This window comes from Euphorbia lathyris, chromosome 4 (assembly GCF_963576675.1).
Source record: "Euphorbia lathyris chromosome 4, ddEupLath1.1, whole genome shotgun sequence".
NCBI lineage: Eukaryota > Viridiplantae > Streptophyta > Magnoliopsida > Malpighiales > Euphorbiaceae > Euphorbia > Euphorbia lathyris.
In genome coordinates this window covers 79,382,201-79,402,903 of record NC_088913.1, presented here as the reverse complement: position 1 = coordinate 79,402,903, position 20,703 = coordinate 79,382,201, and positions in this window count along the sequence as shown.

Below are 20,703 nucleotides of genomic sequence, written 5' to 3'. Positions count from 1 at the left end.
AGTAAATTATATATTATTTGTAACTGATAACATTGTGATATTATCCCAAGGATCAAAAGGGATATTCGCCTAAAGGACGCCACGTGTTGGTCACCTAATACGGGAATACCACGGCATATTGAAACAAAGAGATCCGACGGGCGGATCTCCAAGGACTCACCACGAGAGACTCGCGGGCGAACCCATGGGGCGAATCTCCATAAACACTCAATCCGCCATTAGAACGGCTGGGCCGATCCGGCAATAAAGACCATTAATGAGCTATCAATTAGCTAACCGCCAACTTAAGAGTAACCTGTAACCGCCATTAATGGGACATTAATGGAGACTTTCTAGTTGCTAGAAGTTACAACTTCATGACTATATATAGCCTATGTCTCAAGCTATCAAGGTACACATTCACTTACCCTTTGTCAATTCAGTTTGCTCTCTTGTTCTTCCTTACTGACTTTGGCATCAGAGCTTCCCCCCGTCGAACCCAACGACGCCCCCACAGAGACGGAAGTTAATCGGACATTCTCTACAAGTCATCAATTGGTGCGGTGAACATGGAATCCTTAATCAAATAAAGGGTTTTTCGTTCACTTTAAAAGGACATGGAAAATGGGGAACCGAACCCCACATCGGGGGAAGAAACACCATTAGTAACACCATCAAGCCAACCTGTAACTAGTGCTGGTCGCGCTGATTCAAATGCTCCCACAACACAAGCTGAAGGTAGTGTGCCACCAGACGCATTCATCAACATGTGTGCAGAAGCAATAGGAAGGGAGTTTGGCCCTGAGATGGGTAATCGCCTACGGTCATTCATGATCATTCCTCCGTTTTGGAGCATGACGCCCACGTCTACGGTATCTTCATGGCCCCAGGCGACTATAGGATCAAACACCCTCAATTCTTCATTTCTCCAAGCTCATAATACAGAATCCATGGTAACTTCCATGACAGCACTTAGGGATCGACCGCTCAATCGGGAATTATTCCCTGCGGCGCAGGAGGAAGTCAGAGGAACGATCAAACTCTTCCTGGCGGGTCTGTAAGCCAGGGGATAAACCTAGGCGGATCAAGTGTCCCAAGGCGGCCACGGTCGAATCTTTCCTTGGGTGGATCAGAAGGGCGAAGGCACAAAAAGCGTAGAAAAGAGAGAAGTAGGCGGTCCGAATCACCTTCGCCTCGAAGACCGAGATCCTCCCACAAGGGTAGATCACCCCCATCTACTGGACGTAGACAAAGCAAAAGGCCAGTGGATACACCACGTTCGGATAGCCCACCGCCACACCAAGGGGATGATAGGCACCTTCCTTCAGAAGGCCATGGAGGGGGTAACAGTCAAGCTCCTTTGGGCGGACAGGGAGGAGGAGGTGGAGGTGGGGGTAGACGTGGAAGCGGAGGCGGACGTTCACCATCGAATCCGTCTTCTGGATCCAGCTCTTCATTTTCTCCAAGTAGATCTCCACGGAGAGGACGTCCAAGGGCGGGTCCGGAGAATTTTGATGATAGAGTTCGAGTTGTAGTGCTCCGTATGAATGAGGAGGATGCTCGACATAATCCATTCACCAATCGTGATTCGCCCTTTACGGCTTGGATCGAAGCGGAGGAAATGGATAGGCATTTTAAAATACCTAATCTCCCAATATACACGGGTGCTGACAACCCGGAGGCCCATGCCAGAAAATATCGCATACTGCTTCGCCTTAACCGTGTAATGGAATCGGTGCTATGTAAGATGTTTATCACCACGTTAGGAGGTCCCGCTTATGACTGGTTCCAATCTTTACCTCCTGGATCGATAGATAGTTGGGATCAACTAAGCAGAGAGTTTTGCGCTAAATTCGTCGGATGTATCCCTCCAGTGGTCAAGTCACGGAAGCTTTTTGAATTAAAGCAGAAGGCGAATGAATCCCTTCGAGAGTATGTAAACAATTTTAACAAATTGTGTATACAAATTGTTGATATGGATATCTCCATGGCAGTGGAATCTCTGGTAAAGAACACAACATGTAAGAGTTTGCAGGAGGATCTAATTCGAAAGAAGCCCAGCAATATGGCAGAATTGATGGAACGCTGCAAAGACTTCATGGAGGTGGACGATATCCGCCGAGAATCAGTTTCTCCGTTCAAAAAGGATAAAGGCGAATCTCGCCGTCAGGAGAAGGAGAAAGATAAGTACCAAGATTCATCCTCTAGAGGTCGGCGAAGAGGCTTTAAGAACAAATCGACATTTGTTTCATCATTTACGCCACTCAATGCCTCTAAAAGTGAAGTGTGTTGAAACACCTTTCCACAAGATTTTGATTTGACAAAATCATCCATGATTAAGAGGCAATTAAATTTAAATGCTTTGATTTAATTGTACTAATGTGTTTGTTCAATATTGAGTGCAAAAGTATATATATATAAAGTTAGACAGGACAAAAGTCAGAATAAGCCAAGCTGAGTGGAACGGAACTCAGCAAGAAAGAATAGAAGCTGAGTGGAGTAGAACTCAATATCAGAAGTCTCCTTCAAAGTTGCCAGAACGAAGCTGACTAAATTAGAAGACTCTTTCAGAATTGTATAAACAGAACGGAGCTGACTAGAAGGAACTCAGCATGGAATTTGAACATTCGAAGATAACGAATGGAGCTGAGTGACAGTCAGGACAGCATGAAGGATCCGTTCACTAAAGGACAAAGTCTGCCAATCTTCTGCACCAATAATTGAAGCCTCGATAATACACAGAAGACTAATTCCAAGAAACATGGGTCAATGGATTATTGGTAAAAGACAACTGCACAAAAAGACAAGTCTGACGCAAGAAGACAAAGCCTGACGCCTGAAGAAAACAGAGGAAGGGAATGGCCTGTACAGTCTGAAGCTGACCTGAAGATGTTCCCTAAAAGAGCCATTTTGGTGTTAACGGCTAAAACAATTCAAATGATCCATCTGCAGATTTCTATCTATAAAAGGACAATCAAGAACCTTGGATCATTTGCCGAATTACAAAGAAGAAAAATTCAAGAGAGAAATCTTCAAAGCACTCAAATACAAAGATCTTACACCAAATCTTCTATTCTTTGTGTAAATGCTAGAGTGATTCTGTGTAATCTTCTAAAGTGTTCTTCATTTGAGAGAGAACAATCCTTCATCAATTGTAATATTGAAAGTGTATGCTGAGTGCTTGGTTGTAAGCATTCAGTGGTAGAAAAATCTAAGTGCTGGGTTGTAGTACTTAGTGGGAGCTGAGTAGATGAATAGAGGACGTACTCTTGCATACTCACTGCCTTGTAAAGGGTTTGTGCTCTACCTTGAAAGAGCTCAGTATTGGATTGAAAATCCCAGGAGGAACTGGGGACTGGACGTATGCAGAGAGGCCGAACCAGGATAAGTCGTGCTGAGTAACTTCTAAACTCTTTCTCTCAATATATATATATATATGTGCATGTGTTGCTTGTGATATTTACTCAGCATGTAAATTGTTAAAACTGAAACTGAGTAAATCTGAGTGCTGAGTTGGAAGCTGACCTTTCAAGAGTCAATTCCCAACTCTCAGGTCAAGCAGTCTTAGTCAGCATAGAACTAAAGCTGTCTGACTAATCAATCGGCCATGCTGACCAACACGCTGAGTTAACAAACTCTTAAAATAACATTAAGTCAGCATAATTAAAAGTGAAAAAAAGTTACATTAGTTCCTAACCCCCCCCCCCCCATTGGAACTAATTTCTAGGGACCAACAAGTGGTATCAGAGCCAAAAGCTCACTACTCAAAGATCTAACAATCTTGAGCTGATCCCGATAAATGGCTGAAAACAACACTCGTTTCCTTCCAGGGAACCAAACAACACAGATACTCCCTGAGGGATTATCGATTAGTCGGCCTCCCCTATTCTTTGGATCTAATTATACATTCTGGAAGAATAGGATGAAGAACTTTATTCAAGCCACAAACATGAGTGCATGGCTTGCAATAGTTCAAGGTCCACATATACCTTACAAAACTGTTGATAATGAGAAAGTTGTCAAGAGTGAAACTGAGTGGACAGAAGATGATCTCAAAAAATTGGAAAATAATGCTTCGGCTATCAATATGCTTCACTGTGCTCTAGATGCTGCAGAATACAATAAGATTTCAGGTTGTGAGTCAGCACAGGAGATCTGGAAGAAGCTGGAAGTGACTTATGAAGGCACAAGCAAGGTCAATGAGTCCAAAGTAAACCAGCACATGCGATTGTATGAACTGTTTGAGATGACTGACAATGAGGACATCTCAGCAATGAATGCCAGGTTTAGCAACATAATAAATGAGCTCAAAAGACTCGGGAAGAACTTCACTGAAGAAGAACAAGTGAAGAAAATCTTACGAAGTCTTCCCAAAAGCTGGCAAGCTAAGAAGACAGCTGTAGAGGAAGCTCAGGACCTGACCACATACAAATATGATGAGCTGATCGGTTCCTTGCTGACCCATGAAATTTCCATGAAAAAATTTGAAGCTAAAGAAAAATCTGAGGATAAGAAACAGAAATCACTAGTGATGAAAGCTGACTCCACAGAAGCTGAGTCAACTGATGATGAGGAAATGGCCATGTTTATTAGAAAAATGAAAAAGTTGTTCAGAAGAAATGAAAGAAATAGTAAGCGGCCATACAAGAGAGGAGACAGATATAAAGTTGAGTCCGGTGACACCAGATACAAAAAGGACAGCTCCAAGCCTGTCACATGTTATGAGTGCCATCAAACTGGGCATATTAAGTCAAGCTGTCCTAATCTGAAGAAAGATAAGAATGGAAGCAAAAAGGCAATGGTGGCCACGTGGAGTGACAGTGATGAGTCAACATCATCTGAAGCTGAGCAAAATGAAACATCCAACATATGTTTCATGGCAGATGATGGAGCTGACCAATCTCAATCTGAGCAAGCTGATCTCTCTGGAGATTCTGAGCAGGAGGAAAACAACAATGAGGTAACATCCTTACTCTTGCTTAGAAACGAAATGGTAAATGCCCTGAGTGACTTATATACACTTGTAGACACCGAGTCGGAGGACCTGTGATGAAAACCTGGAAACAAGACGGTGGAAGCGATTGATTCTGAAAGTTTCAAAAAAAAAGGAAAAAAATAATAATAAATAAATAAAATAAATAAGTTACGGTCGGTCGCTGTTGTCGATCGAATAGCTCGCGAATGCTTAACGGCACGGTGCGAGTGCTTAGCGGCGGCTGGCATGCGTTCGACGACAGTCGGACGTCCGCTCGACGATGCAAAGCGCGCGCTCGACGTCTGTCGGACGCACGCATCCAACCATGAATGGTACGCGCTCGGTGTCCGAGCAAGACACGAGCTTGGGGGCACGGGACGCGCGCTCGTCAGCCACGAGGCGTGTGCGCCCGGCAGCGCGGAACACGCGTTCGGCGGTCACGATGTATGAACGCCCGACGACGCAGAGCGCGAGCTCGACAGCCATGGGGGGAGTGCACGCCCGACGACGTAGGACGCGCCCCGGCGGCCGTTGAGCGAGTGCCCGATCGCATCGGGCGGAAGCCCAACGGTAGGCGGGCGCGAGCGCCCAACCGCGTCGGGCGGACGCCCAACGACAGTTGGGCGCGCGCGCCCAACCTCGCGTTGGGCGCTCGCCCAACGCTGTTGGGCGACCGCCCAACAATTGTTGGGCGATCGCCCAACAATCGTTGGGCGGCCGCCCAACAATGTTGGGCGGTAGCCCAATGGCTTTGGGCGACGCCCGATTTTACTCGGGCGTCGCCCATTGTTCCGGGACCCGTTTCCCTATAAAAAGGGGCACGGATCCCAAAGAAGAGGGGGGAGGAATTTTGGAGCCTTTCTCACTCTAAACATTTTTAGAGAGAGAAAGTGAATTTTTTTGAGAAAAATATTTTTTTTCTCAAAAATTCCGAATTTCCTAAAGTTAAATTTTTACTAAAAAATATAAAAAAACGGAAGAAGGCAACTCGTGGAATCAATCGGCTTCGACTGTCAGATACCGAATTTAAGGTATTATCCGAGGACTAGACTCTTTTCTTTTACTTTATTTATTTTCTTCTTCTATTTATTTTTTTTATGTTATAGTTTTTATTTGTTTATTTATTCATTTATTTTGTCACTTTTTATTTAATTAGCATATTTATTTAATTTTCATTTCGTGTTGAATAAAATTCGGTTTTGTTTTAAAATAAAAAACCTCGTTTTGATATCCCAATACGAACCGTGATCTGATAAAAAGGTAGTTTGGGTATCGAAAAACGTTGTAATTATAAGTTTTTAATTTAAAAGAAATTTCCAAATAATGTTTTAAAATAAAAACATCGTTTTAGGAACTTCCGTTATTGACTATGATCCATTTTTGGTAGTTCGGAAATCCAAAACGATTGTATTAGATTTAATTTAAAGCTTTTGAATAAATCTGCAAATAATTGGAGTGCTGCTGTAATTTGCCATTTCTGTCACTAATTGCTGTTTATCGACGGATTTTCCGTCGGTAAATCTGCCAAAACGTAAAAAATACCATTTCAGTCCATTTTTCTTAACTTTTAAGCTTTTAATCCTTAATATATATATGTATAGTTATGTAATATATGTTTTTCAAACTATTTTAGATATTTAGTGTATATAATTATTTAGGATGTTTGTATATCATTCTTTATTTAATTTTTAAACATAAGTATATGTATATATATGTTCTTTTTTATTCATTTGAGTTATATTAGATCCTATTTTAAAGGTTATTTACTTGGGCATTTTGGGAAATAATTAGTAGATATTGGTATATGTTATTTTTGATATTTAAAACTATATTAGTTGTGTATATATGTAGTTTTGGGGTATATGGGTTATGTTATTGATTATTATATGAAACTATTTTGGATAAAGATTATTTTCTTATTTATGAGATTTATTTACTATTTTCACATTCGAGTAAATTTCACCAATCGGGTTTTAAAACGCACCTAAATCGTTCCAACGGCGATTAAGGTACGAACCATGTAAATAAACTCGTTTTGGGGAAATAAGTTAGCGTAGAATAAACACACAGCATGACATTTAAATAAAGTTGTAAACAAATCACTTCTTTCTTCCCCCTTCTCTGTGTATGTATAATATAAATGGGTGATTCTTTACTAATGTGGCTATTCAATAATATATGCTCAAAACGGTTTCTAAAAAGAGAAAGAAAAGGTTTCAAATGAATTTTAAGCTTAAAGAAGTATACGATTAGTCCGTTATCGCCTAACATGCTGAGTAGGAGGCCGGTGGTTCATAACCGGGCGATGTCGGGGTGCCTAGTAGCCTTTCTCCGGAAAGGAGCTAGCCTTCTCGGCTCGTACCTAAGTTTCCCGAACCCACACCGGTCTCCCGCAAGGGATCGGTGTTCATTTTCCCATTCGTGGGTGGCGACTCTTCCATATCTCCGAGCTCCGATCCTACCGAGCAGCTTGATTCCACGATTGGTTGCTTTCGGCGCCAATCACCGCTTACGTCGCCATGAGGTGTCCACCCCCCGGTCTGCCCCGGAGATTAGGCCGCGGCACCTCGTCTAACAAGTGGTGACTCTGCTGGGGAAGCGAGAAATTTGATTCCGGAAGGCGTGTATTAAGCCATTAACGGGGACGGATCGTTTTACTTCTTTTCGTATGCATTCATGTGCATTATTGCAAACCTTTTGGGTAATTTCTACGAAACCTCTAGCGAGAGTCCATTCGTCGCTCGAAAGAGGCTAGTGTAAGTTCCCCCTTACAGTAAGGCGCCAAAGGGTCCCCATCCATTCGTTAGGGGCGAATTTGTGCGATCCTGTGAGGTCCCGCGGTCAGCCGTGTCAGCATATAGTAGCCTTAGAAGTTTCCATAGGATTACCCGTTACTATTTTTGATGTGATAAATGAATCAGTTCGTGTTTTCAAACCGCCATGATACGTGTCTAATCCTAAAGTATGTAAAGAAAATGAGACGATGCGTTAATATACACTCATGAATCGACATACTAATTACCCTAAAACATCGAAACGATTTGAACTAAAGACGACTTAGTCATCTCATATGAATGAACATGTGCGACCCGCCTTGTCCCTTTCGGTGTCCCGACGAAGGCACGTGTTCAGGAAATGCGTTATGACGTAAGCACGTATTAGTATGAATCGGTTCGGTGTTAAGGATAATTACGTTTTGATACAAAAGACTATATTAACAGTAGCCGTTATTCACATTCTTTAAATAGGTTGGGATGAAATGAAATTATGACGAAACGAAAATGAAGAACATTTCTGTTTCGAACAACCCTGTTGTAACGAAAAAAGTTTCGCACAAGTAGCCCGTCCCTTCCGAATAAAAGACGAGCTTTTACGTTATGCCTCGTGTCGTCCTTAAGAGAAATGGACGTATCCGCAGAAGTGACTAAGAAAAGAAAAGCGAAAAATAAACTAAACGACCAAAATCATTCCGAATCTACGATATATATTAATCCCGAGGGTAGTTAAAGAAAATAAACCAATGTCGTTGAATACGTGCCTCGAACGAGAGTATACCCCGTTTAAAATCTCGAAGCCGAATTAAGCCAAACCATATAATTGCGCCATATGGACGAGACTGCGGGTTTTGACTAACGACTCGATCATTTCGACCGTTACCAAAACTGCAAGAAATATGGCCCGATATACGTGTTTGCTTAAATTCGCGCCTAAAGGAAAGAAAACGGTGATATCCTCGCTTCGAACAAACACGCGATTTAACGAAAGGTTGATTTTCTATAACCACACTAAGATGATATATCCCGTAGGATTGGGAAGAACAACGAACTGTTGCTAGCCGAAAGGTTACCGTGCGCTCAAAATAAGACTCGCCGTCTTTCACGTAGCAAAAATGAGCAAACGGATCCTCGACGCTAAGAACAAACGCGTTACGCGATGAGTCCGTTCCCTAAAATAAAATCCAAAAGTGATTTCATCACTAAATAAACGCGTGGTTACGTCTCTCGATAGATCCAAAAGATCCCGTTGTAATCCAAAAATCGAGACACGAATCCACGTGAATAAAAGGGAACGAGTCATGGACGATAACGAACGATTAGACTAGAAGAATAACTCGTACCACGTCTAAAAACTGAGATGCGCTCAAAGGGAGTCAAAACCCGAATTAATTCGTCTCGCGAAAGGACAAAAGACGAGTTATTCCGAAAGTACAATCCAACTTGGTCGATTTCTTAGTCACTGAATGTTGATACGTCAAAACGAACCGTGTTGTCTGATGAATGATTTACTTTTCCGCAATAATCGACGGCATCACGCGTCCCCTGGACCGCAATGTGAGCCCAAAACCAAAATCCTAGGAAAGAGACCTGGACCAACGAGTGTGTGGAGGAATAAGGGTGGAAGAGAGATGTTGTGATACGTGTAATTAGACTGACGTTTGTTCTTCTTATCTTATATATCCGTAAATAAATAAACGCACACACCACGAATCATGCATATAAAATCATGCATACATACTAATGGATACCATTCGCGCAGACGTCATCATTAAGCGGTTGTTGTTTCGCGAGAGTAATCGGCTTGTCAGACAGTTTGATCAGCTACGAGTAGACAGTTCCGAATCGGTAGTTGTGGCTTTTGAATCATCTTCATCCGGGTATACTCAGTCTTCCGCCAGTATGTCGGCGACCGACGAGAAAGTGGCTGAATTGGAAAACTCTGTCAACAATATCAATGATCAGTTGGCCGCAATCTTGGCCCAACTAGCTGAGTTAGCACTGAAGGACAACAAGAGTGGTAGTAAGCGTGCTGAGAATGAGGTGAACGATGGCCCTCGCTTTGGGAATGAGGAGGATTATCAGGATTATATCCGAAAACAGCTGGAAAGGAGAAAGCTAAGGAAGAGGAGTGGAAGCAACACATCACGCAGGAGGTGCAGGACTTGCGCGGGGGAAGTTCCGGGAGTCAGGACTTTTATAACTTGAAGAATTGTTTGTCAGCAACAGCCTTGCCTTTGAAATTTCGGCTCCCCGACATGAAAAAGTTCGATGGAACTGGAGATCCCACCGCTCACATGAATCAGTATGTTGCTGTGATGAAGCACACGATCCTGACTGAGGATCAGGTCTTAGGGCTGTTTAACACCTACCTAGAGGGGGCTGCCCTCACATGGTTTCATGCATTGCCGATGGTAACAAAGAGGGATTGGAAGGAATTAGCGAAGTCATTCATCGCTCAGTATAGCTTTAACACCATGCTGGAGGTCACTTTGAAAGAGTTAGAGAGCACTAAGCAACAGGCTAGGGAATCCTTTTCCGATTTTGTGAAAAGATGGAGGGCTAAGGCCGCAGTGATGAAACAAAAGCCGCTCGAGCAGGATCAGATCCGAATGGTGGTTGGCAACACGTTGCCATATATCAAGAATGAGTTGCGGTATATGCCATTTACCGATTTCAATCAGATGTATAGTTGTGCCTTGACTGTTGAAGGGGATGGGGAGCCAAAGAAAGCTTATACCAAGTGGACGAAATCTGGATATAGTGCCGGAGGGCCACGTGCGAGTACAGACTCTGCTGCAGTAAAAGTGCTTGATCTTAATGCTATCGAAAAGAGGCGGTTCGCCAAATTTGATCAGACTTACGCAAAAGTTTTTGAACGTTTGCAGAAAAAGGGATTGTTGAAAGCCCTTACCCCTTATAATAAAGCTCCACCTACTCCGCAGATACAAGCTAGGGGATACTGCGAATTCCACAGCAGTTATGGGCATACTATTGAGAACTGTGAGAGGTTGAAGCACGAGATCCAAGATTTGATTGAGGAGAAGAAGATAGCCGATCCGTCGTCAGCAAACCCTTCCACTAGGCGTAATCCATTGCCTAATCATAGGGTGAGCACGATCGGAGTCGGTCTGAAAGAAAGTGTAGTGATGGAACCCTTCGGGGAGGACAAGGAGGAGTTGTTGGACTCCGATGAGAAGAATAATGTGGGAAATGGTTTGTATGTGTCGGCTTTGGAAGAGGAGCCAACGGAAGAAGTGATGGATGATAGAACTGAAACTGAGGAGACCGAGGAAGTCTCATCTCGGAGGATCATGACTGTGTTGAAATTGTTTAGTAGGGCAGAAGACCCCGAAGCTCATTTGTATGGATACGTGTGTGCTATGTTTGGAGAGCCATACAAAGTGGAAGAAGTCGCTCCATGGTTCCATCTTTCGCTGGTGGGCGAACCTTTGAAGTGGTTTCAATCGCTACCTGACGCAACTAAGCATGATTGGTCACTGGTGTCAAGCTTGTTTTTGATGAAGTATCGAAGAGACAAAATACGGACAGGGGAATATAGCGCGATGAAAATTGGGCCTATCAAACGTCCATTTCCGACTGTCAGCAAGTATAATGAAGGGAAAGACCCCATGGAGCACTTGCATTTTTATCTGTCGGCTATGGGTCCTCTAGGTTTCAAAGAGGAGGAGATCACGAGCTTGTTTTGCAACTCATTGGCAGGAGATTCACTAGTGTGGTACATGTCACTTCCAATGCACGTTAAAGCAGATTGGGCAAAAATGACTAAGAGATTCATCAAGAAATACGCCGCACGGGAATGTCCAGAGGAAATGCCTGCATTACCCGAAGAGGAGACACCTGAAGCAGTAACAGCCATGTCTAAGTATAAGGGAGATGAGAACCCCATTGATCACATAAACCGTTTCCGTGCCTACATGTTTGACGCGGGACTCTACCGAAGTGAGTTAGTCCAGCATTTTCCAAAGACACTCATAGGAGAAGCTTTGACGTGGCACCGAATGCTCTCGGCAAAGACAAAAGGGGACTGGGGATCCCTCATGGAGGCCTTTGTGCAGAGGTATGAGAGGTACATTCCGTGGACAGGGTCGTTGGAAGATTTAGAAAGAATCAAGCAGTTTCCTGAGGAAGCATTCGTGGATTATGCTAGAAGATGGAGGTTCAAGTATGCCTCGTGTCGGGTCACCTTGAGTGATCAGGAGCAACTCATGTGCATCCGGAAGGGTGCTATTCCACTCGTGGCTAGAAGAATGAATGGAGTGTTCCTCAAGGACTATGAAGAACTGATAGGCTGGGCTCGGTATGGATCGTCGGACCCTTCCTACATAAATCCGAATGTCCCTCACATAATGGATCTGATGGTCGTGGACATTTGGGGAAGTTCCTCCGACGAGGAAGGTATCAATCAGAGGGTTCCGATCAACATCTGGGATGAGTCTGATGATGAGTCGGAAGTGGCTGTTAGCGCCGAAGGAAAGATTCTGCCAGGTTTTGAGATCTTCAATGATGTTGCCGACTGGGGCAAAGGAAAGGCGAGCTGCTTTGTCGAGGAGATTATGATGCTGGATTTAAATGCCGAGGAGCAGGTCATCACCATCGAAACAACTGCAGGAGCAGGAGATGAGCCTAGTACCTCCAAGGTTCATGAGGAGCCCGAGAACCTTGATGATGAAAATTGTATTATTGCTTTGTTTGAATCAGATGATGTAATCACCCATGCTATCAATGAAATGAATTCTGATTTTGCTTACTTGCTTGATGTTGATCATGATCATTCCATGCATTCTCATTCATATAACATGCCTATATTTGAAATCAATGCAATAGAAATGTCAACTTTCAATCTTGGTACGGATGAAAATCTTAAACTTATACAAATTGCTCAAGCATTAACTATTGAAGAGAGAAAAGAATTTGAGAGAATAATTAAAAAATACGAAATTGTATTCGCTTGGACATACGAAGACATGCCTGGAATTGATCAATCAATCGTAACTCACCGTATTCCAACTTACCCCGAAGCGAAGCCCGTAAAGCAGAAGCTCCGACGTATGAGACCAGAATGGGCAGACAAGATCAGAGAAGAGGTGAAGAAGCAGTTAGAAGCAGGGTTCATCGAAGTAATCGCCTATTCCCCTTGGGTCGCAAATGTGGTACCAATTGCGAAGAAGGACGGCAAAGTGAGGATGTGCGTCGATTACAGAGATCTTAACAAGGCATGCCCCAAGGATGAGTTCGCATTGCCTCATATTGACGTATTGATCGACAGTGCAGCGTCAAGCGTCTTACACACGAATGTGGATGGTTTCACGGGCTACATGCAAGTTCAGATGGCCGAAAAGCACAAAGCCAAAACTTCGTTCACGACTGAGTGGGGGACATACTGTTACAAAGTAATGCCGTTTGGCTTGAAAAATGCCGGGGCAACTTATCAGCGAATGGCCACAGCACTGTTCCATGATATGATACACAAGGAGGTAGAAGTCTACGTGGATGATATGATGGTCAAATCAGAGACAAAAGAGGGGCATTTTGCCGCGCTCGAGAAGTTTTTGGCCCGAATTGCGAAATTCAAGCTAAGGTTAAATCCGAAGAAGTGCTTTTTCGGCATTTCGTCGGGGAAAATCTTAGGCTATGTAATCGGAAATAAGGGAATCGAGGTGGATCCTGATAAAGTGAAGGCTATACAGGAGATGCCGGCACCGAAGAATGAGAAGGAAGTGAGAGGGTTTTTGGGGCAGGTTCAGTATATCAGTCGGTTCATAGCGAGACTCACCGCAATCTGCGAGCCAATCTTTAAGTTATTAAGGAAAGACCTACCCACTATTTGGAATGATAAGTGTCAGCAAGCTTTGGAGAGTGTCCGGAACTATTTGTCTAATCCGCCAGTGCTGAGACCGCCTAAACTAGGAAAGCCGCTTCTCCTCTATGTAGCGATCGAGGAGCGATCTATTGGGGCAATGTTGGCTCAAGAGGGAGACACCGGTGTGGAGCACGCGGTGTATTATTTGAGTAAGAAGTTCCTGGAGTACGAGCTCAAGTACAACATGATCGAAAAGACATGTGTGGCAGTAGTATGGTTGACAAAGAAACTACGGCACTATTTCCAATCGTATAAAGTGATCATTATTTCTCGGATGGACCCCGTGAAGTATCTGTATCGAACTCCATCCTTGACGGGGAAGTTAGCCCGATGGTTGTTGCTTTTGTCCGAGTTTGACATTGAATATGTAACGAAGAAGGTTATCAAAGGGAGGGCCGTGGCAGAGTTTCTGGCTAACCAACCCCTGAATGCAGAAGAGGAAGAAGTAAGCTATGATTTTCCCGATGAACACTTGAACGCAATCGAAGTTATACCGTGGAAAATGTTCTTCGACGGAGCAGTTAATTCGAATGGGGCCGGAGTAGGAGTACTACTTACCTCACCGGAAGGAGAACGGATCCCGATGGCCAAGAAGTTATCCTTCCCTCTCACCAATAATATGGCCGAATATGAAGCGTGCATTTATGGTTTAGAGTCATTAGCGGCACTGGGAGCATCATATGTCGAAATTTGGGGTGACTCAAAGTTGATCATCGAACAGGCACAAGGGAACTGGGAGGTAAGGGAAGAAAGGCTACGTCCATATCTAGATCAGCTAGAGGGGTTGGCACAAAGATTCAAAGAATGTCGTTTCTATCATATTCCTCGAGCACAGAACCAGGCCGCGGATGCCTTGGCCACTTTGGTGTCAGTTTGGGACAATCCCCGGAACCTTGCTTCGAAACCGTTGGTATTGAGAAGATCTCACAAACCGTGCTACGAAGACGTAATGCTGTTAGGGGCAGATGAAAAACCGTGGCATTTCGATATCGTGAACTTCATAAAAAATGGAACATATCCGGCAGAGTCAGAACCTAGGGATCAAGCTGTGATTAGAAGGTTAGCTCGTCAGTTCGTCATCCACGACGACTTGCTTTACAAAAGGCACATTGATGGGTTACAACTAAGATGCTTGGATGCGGGAGAAGCCCGCGAGGCAATAGAGTCGGTACATTCAGGAATTTGCGGAGCCCATATAGGAGGAGCAGTACTAGCTAAGAAAATTATTAGGCAAGGCTTCTATTGGCTCACCATGGAAAGAGATTGTAACGAGTATGCAAAGAAATGTCACGATTGTCAAATCCACGGCGATTGCAGTCATCTTCCGGCCATGGAATTACATGTGTTGGCACCTATTTGGCCATTCGCTGCTTGGGGCATTGACATCATTGGCGAAGTAAGGCCTAACGCTTCAAATGGACATAAGTTTATTGCAGTCGCCATCGATTATTTCACCAAGTGGGTAGAAGCAGAGTCGTTTAGCAAACTGGGATCCAAGCAGATGAGAAAGTTCATTGAAAGACACTTGATCACCAGGTTCGGAGTGCCTCATCATATGATTACGGATAATGGGGTCCAGTTTCAGGGGGAAGTAAGAAATCTTTTCCGAGAATATGGCATTGAACATCACAGGTCCTCTCCGTACCGTCCACAGGCTAATGGAGCAGTAGAAGCAGCTAATAAGAACCTTAAGAGGATTCTCGTAAAGACGGTGGAATCACATCGGAATTGTCATGAGCACCTCCCACTCGCGTTATGGGCTTATCGCACGACAGTTAGAACCTCAACGGGGGCAACGCCATTCTCCTTGGTATACGGAACAGAAGCAGTCTTGCCGATTGAGATCGAAAAGCGGTCATTGAGAATCGCAGTAGAGGCAGAAATTCCCGAGGCGGAATGGGTGAAGAGGCGATGTGAGCAGTTGGCTCTAGTTGACGAGAAAAGGATGGAAGCCCTTTACCACGTACAGTTATATCAAAGAAGGATGGCTCGGGCTTTCAATAAAAAAGTCAAGACCAGCCCTATCAAAGAAGGAGATTTGGTGCTGAAACAGATCTGCGTGACGCACACCGACCCTAGGGGCAAGTTTAGGCCTAACTGGGAAGGGCCATTCGTCGTGAAGAAGATACTAAGCAAAGGAGCGGTGAAGTTAACTACCATGGACGACATGGAATTCTCCGAACCTACCAACCTGGATAGGCTTAAGAAATACTTTTCGTAAAAAAAAAAAAAAGAAAGAAATAAAAATTCTCGATAGGTCGAAAACCCGCAAAGGGCGACCTATGCAACAATAAGGGACATCCCAATGGGTGAAAACCCGAAAGGGCGCTCATTTGAAAATTCCGGGATAATAAAAGGAGAGTTGAAAAATCGCTGGGATCTGAAAACCGAAAAAAGGCGGGTCCTGGTAACAATAGTTATGACTTGATCAAATACAAAAACAATGTATAAGAGACTAAGTATTTCTGTTGTTTGTAAATAAATAAAGGCATGAATATATTTGACGAGAATGATTGGAATCATCATAATCTACTGAATGCATGGGGTAATATGAATCACGAGTTATACATTTCCTATCCTACTTTTCACAAAAAGCCTACCTACTATCCACCCCACTCCCTATACATCAGCTATACAGCGGGGAAACTCCAATAAAAGCTACAAGGCAATAATGAAAGCTACAAAGCAATACATAACGAGCCTAATACGGAGGGAAGTCCCAATAGTCCTCAAAATCTCTCAAGTGTGATACCCGCTACGCAGATAGTGCCTCCTCGGTAGCTCGCGCTCGCTCATCAGCAACTCGTGCTCTCTCATCGGCGACCCGTGCTCTCTCCTCGGTAGCGAGGCGTCCGATCGACTCATCACGTGCCCTCTCCTCGACGGCAATGCGACCCTCAGTCTCCCGTCGCATCATCCCTGACCAGTGGTCATTTCTCTCCTGATACACCTGACCGACCCGGGCGTCGGCCTCCCGCACCAACTCGCTCTGCCTCCGTTCGTGGGCATGCAGATCGCTCTAAAGCAAAAGAAAGGAAAAACAAATAAAAATAAGAAGCAGCGTAGGCACGAACATAAATCATACATACATGCATACCTTCCACTACACTAAAGTAAAATAATGATACATACCAGGTGATCGGTGCAGCGCAAGCTGAGGCGATCTCGGAGATAACCAGACAGCCCCACGTAATCCGTGCAGGTCTCCCTCGTAGTCAGAGAAGCATCTGAGGGATCAAAGGGGACCCTCGAGGTGAAGATAGGAGGAGCTGTCTCAAATCCCGTATAAGCTGCCCCGGACTCGTCATAACAAATCGTGGTAAAATCTCGCCCGTAGTCTGGTAGGGGCACACCTAGGGATGATCTCTCTGGTCGGGCAGCGCTGGAGGACTCACCGACATAGTAAGGCTGCTCGCACACGGGTGTCTGAGCTCGAGTGCCGTCAAAGAAATCAGATAAATGTGCACTCCTCCAAGACACCTCCTGCAAAAAAAAAAAAAAAAAAAAAAAAACACAATAAAAACCCCTAAACATCTCATGAATAAAAGGTGAAATAAAAAGAGGGCGGAACCACTTACCGGGACCTCCTCTTGACCAAAGACTGTCGCGACAGCCTCCCTCGAAAATATATCAGCTACTGGATCCACCTCCATCGCTGCCGCCGGGGCATCCCTCGCGCTCAGCAGAGTAGATAAGTAAAGCTCGCGGCCCCCGGCGTGAACCCACACCGCTCTACCAACGAACCGACGAGACAAGTCCCGACGAACGACCGATAGGGGTATGGTCCGCACCGCAAACATAGAGACGGGGATCTCACCCGGTGTCCAATGTGCGTCACTAACTCCGGTGATGCCTCGGTTCCCCAAATACCACGCCCGCATGCAGGGGCCGGTGAGCACACACTGCTGCTCCTGGATCATAGATACATACGTATAATCGGGACCGAAGTCGAGGTCGTCCCACCTGAACTTAATCTAAAAAATGCACAAAGAGAAAGTCAGAAAGGATCAAACAAGAATCTAACACGACTAGGCAGCATCTACCTGTCTGAGGGTCAACGAGTCTATCCAATCTAGAAGTCGCGGTACCGTCCGTGTCCTCTCGGCACCCAAGTCGAAATCTCTCCACCGGGTCATGAGAGGCGGCCTCGGTACTCTCGGTCGAGGTCAAGACCGGCTGGGAAGAATATGCCTCTCATACGCCCACACCTGCGGTAAAAACAAGGATTAGGAGTGTGAAAGACGCAAAGAAGATAAGACGAGCAAGTCAAAAAGGCGTCGCGTACCAGCAAAGCGAAGGTGTAACCACCGAAATCCTTGCGCTTCTGGCAAGTCAGATCCAAAAACTTGTAGAGAAAGGCTAAGCCTGCCCCCGCCCAATCATATGAAGCCACCGCATCTAGATCGCTGAGTGCCTGAATGAGACCCGCGTGTACCTTCCCGCCCTTCGTGCGGAAAATCGTCTCACTCAGAGTATATACCAAGAAGCTACGAACCGCCAAGTCGGTATCGTCGGTCTCACAAAAATCTCGTCGACTCAAAAGGCTCACGGTGGAAATAAACTTCGCCGGAGTAGATTTGGCGCATGGGCGAACCCCCGATCCAATCAAGGCAGCGAGCCTAGCAAGGTCGACCCGTGGTCGCATCATATCGAAATAAAAGGGAACGGGAGTGCTCCTCCCTCGCAACCCTGTCAGCAGTGAAAAATCCCTGGGCGAGATGGTCATCTCCCCGAAAGAAAGGTGGAAAGTGTGGGTCGAGTCAACCCATCGCTCACATAAGGCACGTGAGCCAAAGCGGTCGCATACCCCGTTGGTGCGGGGCAACGCTACAATAAAAGGCTCGAAGCCCAACTCGCGCACGCGGGCTCTTGCCGCGACGCCCAGCCTAGCATACCACGAGTGAATCTCGGCGGTGGTCCCAGAAATCTCAATAAACTAGAAAGAACAAGACAAGAAAATTTAAATACAGTTCCTAAAGCATGCAATTAATGGGGACGCGTTAAGACTAGGCATTCCTTCATTATCTAACCTAGAGACATCTGGTCAATTAGGGCCAACTTTCTGTAAAAGTCTCTCCTTTAGGGTCGCTCATGTAAGGTTTAGTTAATTCTTTAATCCACTCTCGTCCGCATTGACAAGGAGCATAGGTTAAGTTACTATTCATGTGCATTAGTTAAGTTTTTACTATTCACGTGCACTATTCACATTTTCACTATTCACGTGCATTAGTTAAGTTTTACTATTCACATGCATTAGTTAAGTTTTCACTATTCACGTTCATTAGTTAAGTTTTTACTATTCACATGCGCTATTCACGTTTTTACTATTCACGTTGTTTTTACTGTTAGCATGCATAAATTCGTAGTGTCACTATTCACATGCATATAGCGCGCATTCTCACACAGAAATAAACAAGTGTTACTTGTAAGTGAAGAAATTCATGTTTTCTAGCTAAAGTCCTCTAAGGCAATCTAAAGGTTAGCATGCAAATCATGTTCGGATAGGAATGCTAAAGCCTAGAGTTTGAATCAAATAAAAGTGAGAAATTACTTACCTCGTTGCAGCGTGTCCGGCTCAGATGCGTTGTAGGATCGTGGAAGGGATCCACTCTATCTAGGTTTACGTAAACCTCGTCCATGCCTCTAGTGCCATCCAATTCATCTAAATCCATCCCGAGAATAATCCAAAATCAAAGTCTAGAGAGAGAAAGAAGAGAGAGAAGGTGTGGGGTTGAAATGAAACCCCACCACCTTATATAGTAAGAGGGAATGACATTCCCGTAAATAGTGAAAAAGGTACGATTTGACATAAAGGTAAAAAGTAAATAATTAATTACTAGGTGCACAGACCTCCGATTCGCAGTCCGTTTCAGCCTGCATTTCTCCCAGACAGCAGCCAATATTGTCAAGATATGAACTCCAGACAACAGTCAATTTTTACAGAACAGTGATACCAGTCAAAATACAGACGACAGTCAACAGAAAAATAATCTTTAGTCTATATCATTCTAGACTAAAACACGTTCCCATTGAACCTCCGAGATGATAGCTCCAGTGAGAAAATACATACAACAGTGTTGTACGAAAATCCGGAAACAATCCCCGCTTTTGAGCCATCTGACTCATGGTCGCAGACCTGAATCGCTTTTGAGCCATGTAACCCGCGGTCGTGGACCAGAGTCGCTTTTGAGCCATCTGACTCACGGTCGCTAACTGGAGTTGCTTTTGAGCCATTTTACCCGCGGTCGTGGACCAGGGTCGCTTTTGAGCCATCTGACTCACGGTCGCAGACCGGAGTTGCTTTTGAGCCATCTAACTCACGATCGCAGACCGGAGTTGCTTTTGAGCCATATCACCCGCGGTCGTAGACCAGGGTCGCTTTTGAGCCATATCACCCGCGGTCGTGGACCAGGGTCGCTTTTGAGCCATGTAACCCGCGGTCGTGGACCAGGGTCGCTTTTGAGCCATCTGACTCACGGTCGCTGACCTGAGTTGCTTTTGAGCCACTTTACCCGCGGTCGTGGACCAAGGTCGCTTTTGAGCCATCTGACTCACGGTCGCAGACCGGAGTTGCTTTTGAGCCATATCACCCACGGTCGTGGACGAGGGTCGCTTTTGAGCCATATAACCCGCGGTCGTGGACCAGGGCCGCGCTTGAGCCATCTGACTAACGGTCGCTGACCGGAGTTGCTTTTGAGCCATTTCACTCACGGTCGCAGACCGAAATTGCTTTTGAGCCATTCTTACCCATAACCAACGTACGCAAGATTCCGAGAAAAGAACATTCATCGACGGCCACTCCAGAGGCGACGATGGAAGGAATCAGAGAACGACACCGGAGCGCGCAGCGTGAAGGTCAGGTATGCTCCCTCCTACTCTTTACGTGTCTTTTACTTTTATATGTTTTACATTGCATGTGTTACGTTAGCAAAAAACGTTTTCAAAACACACACATCACTGTCAAAATAGAAAAGTAGGGGCAACTGTAGACACCGAGTCGGAGGACCTGTGACGAAAACCTGGAAACAAGACGGTGGAAGCGATTGATTCTGAAAGTTTTAAAAAAAAGGAAAAAAATAATAATAAAAAAA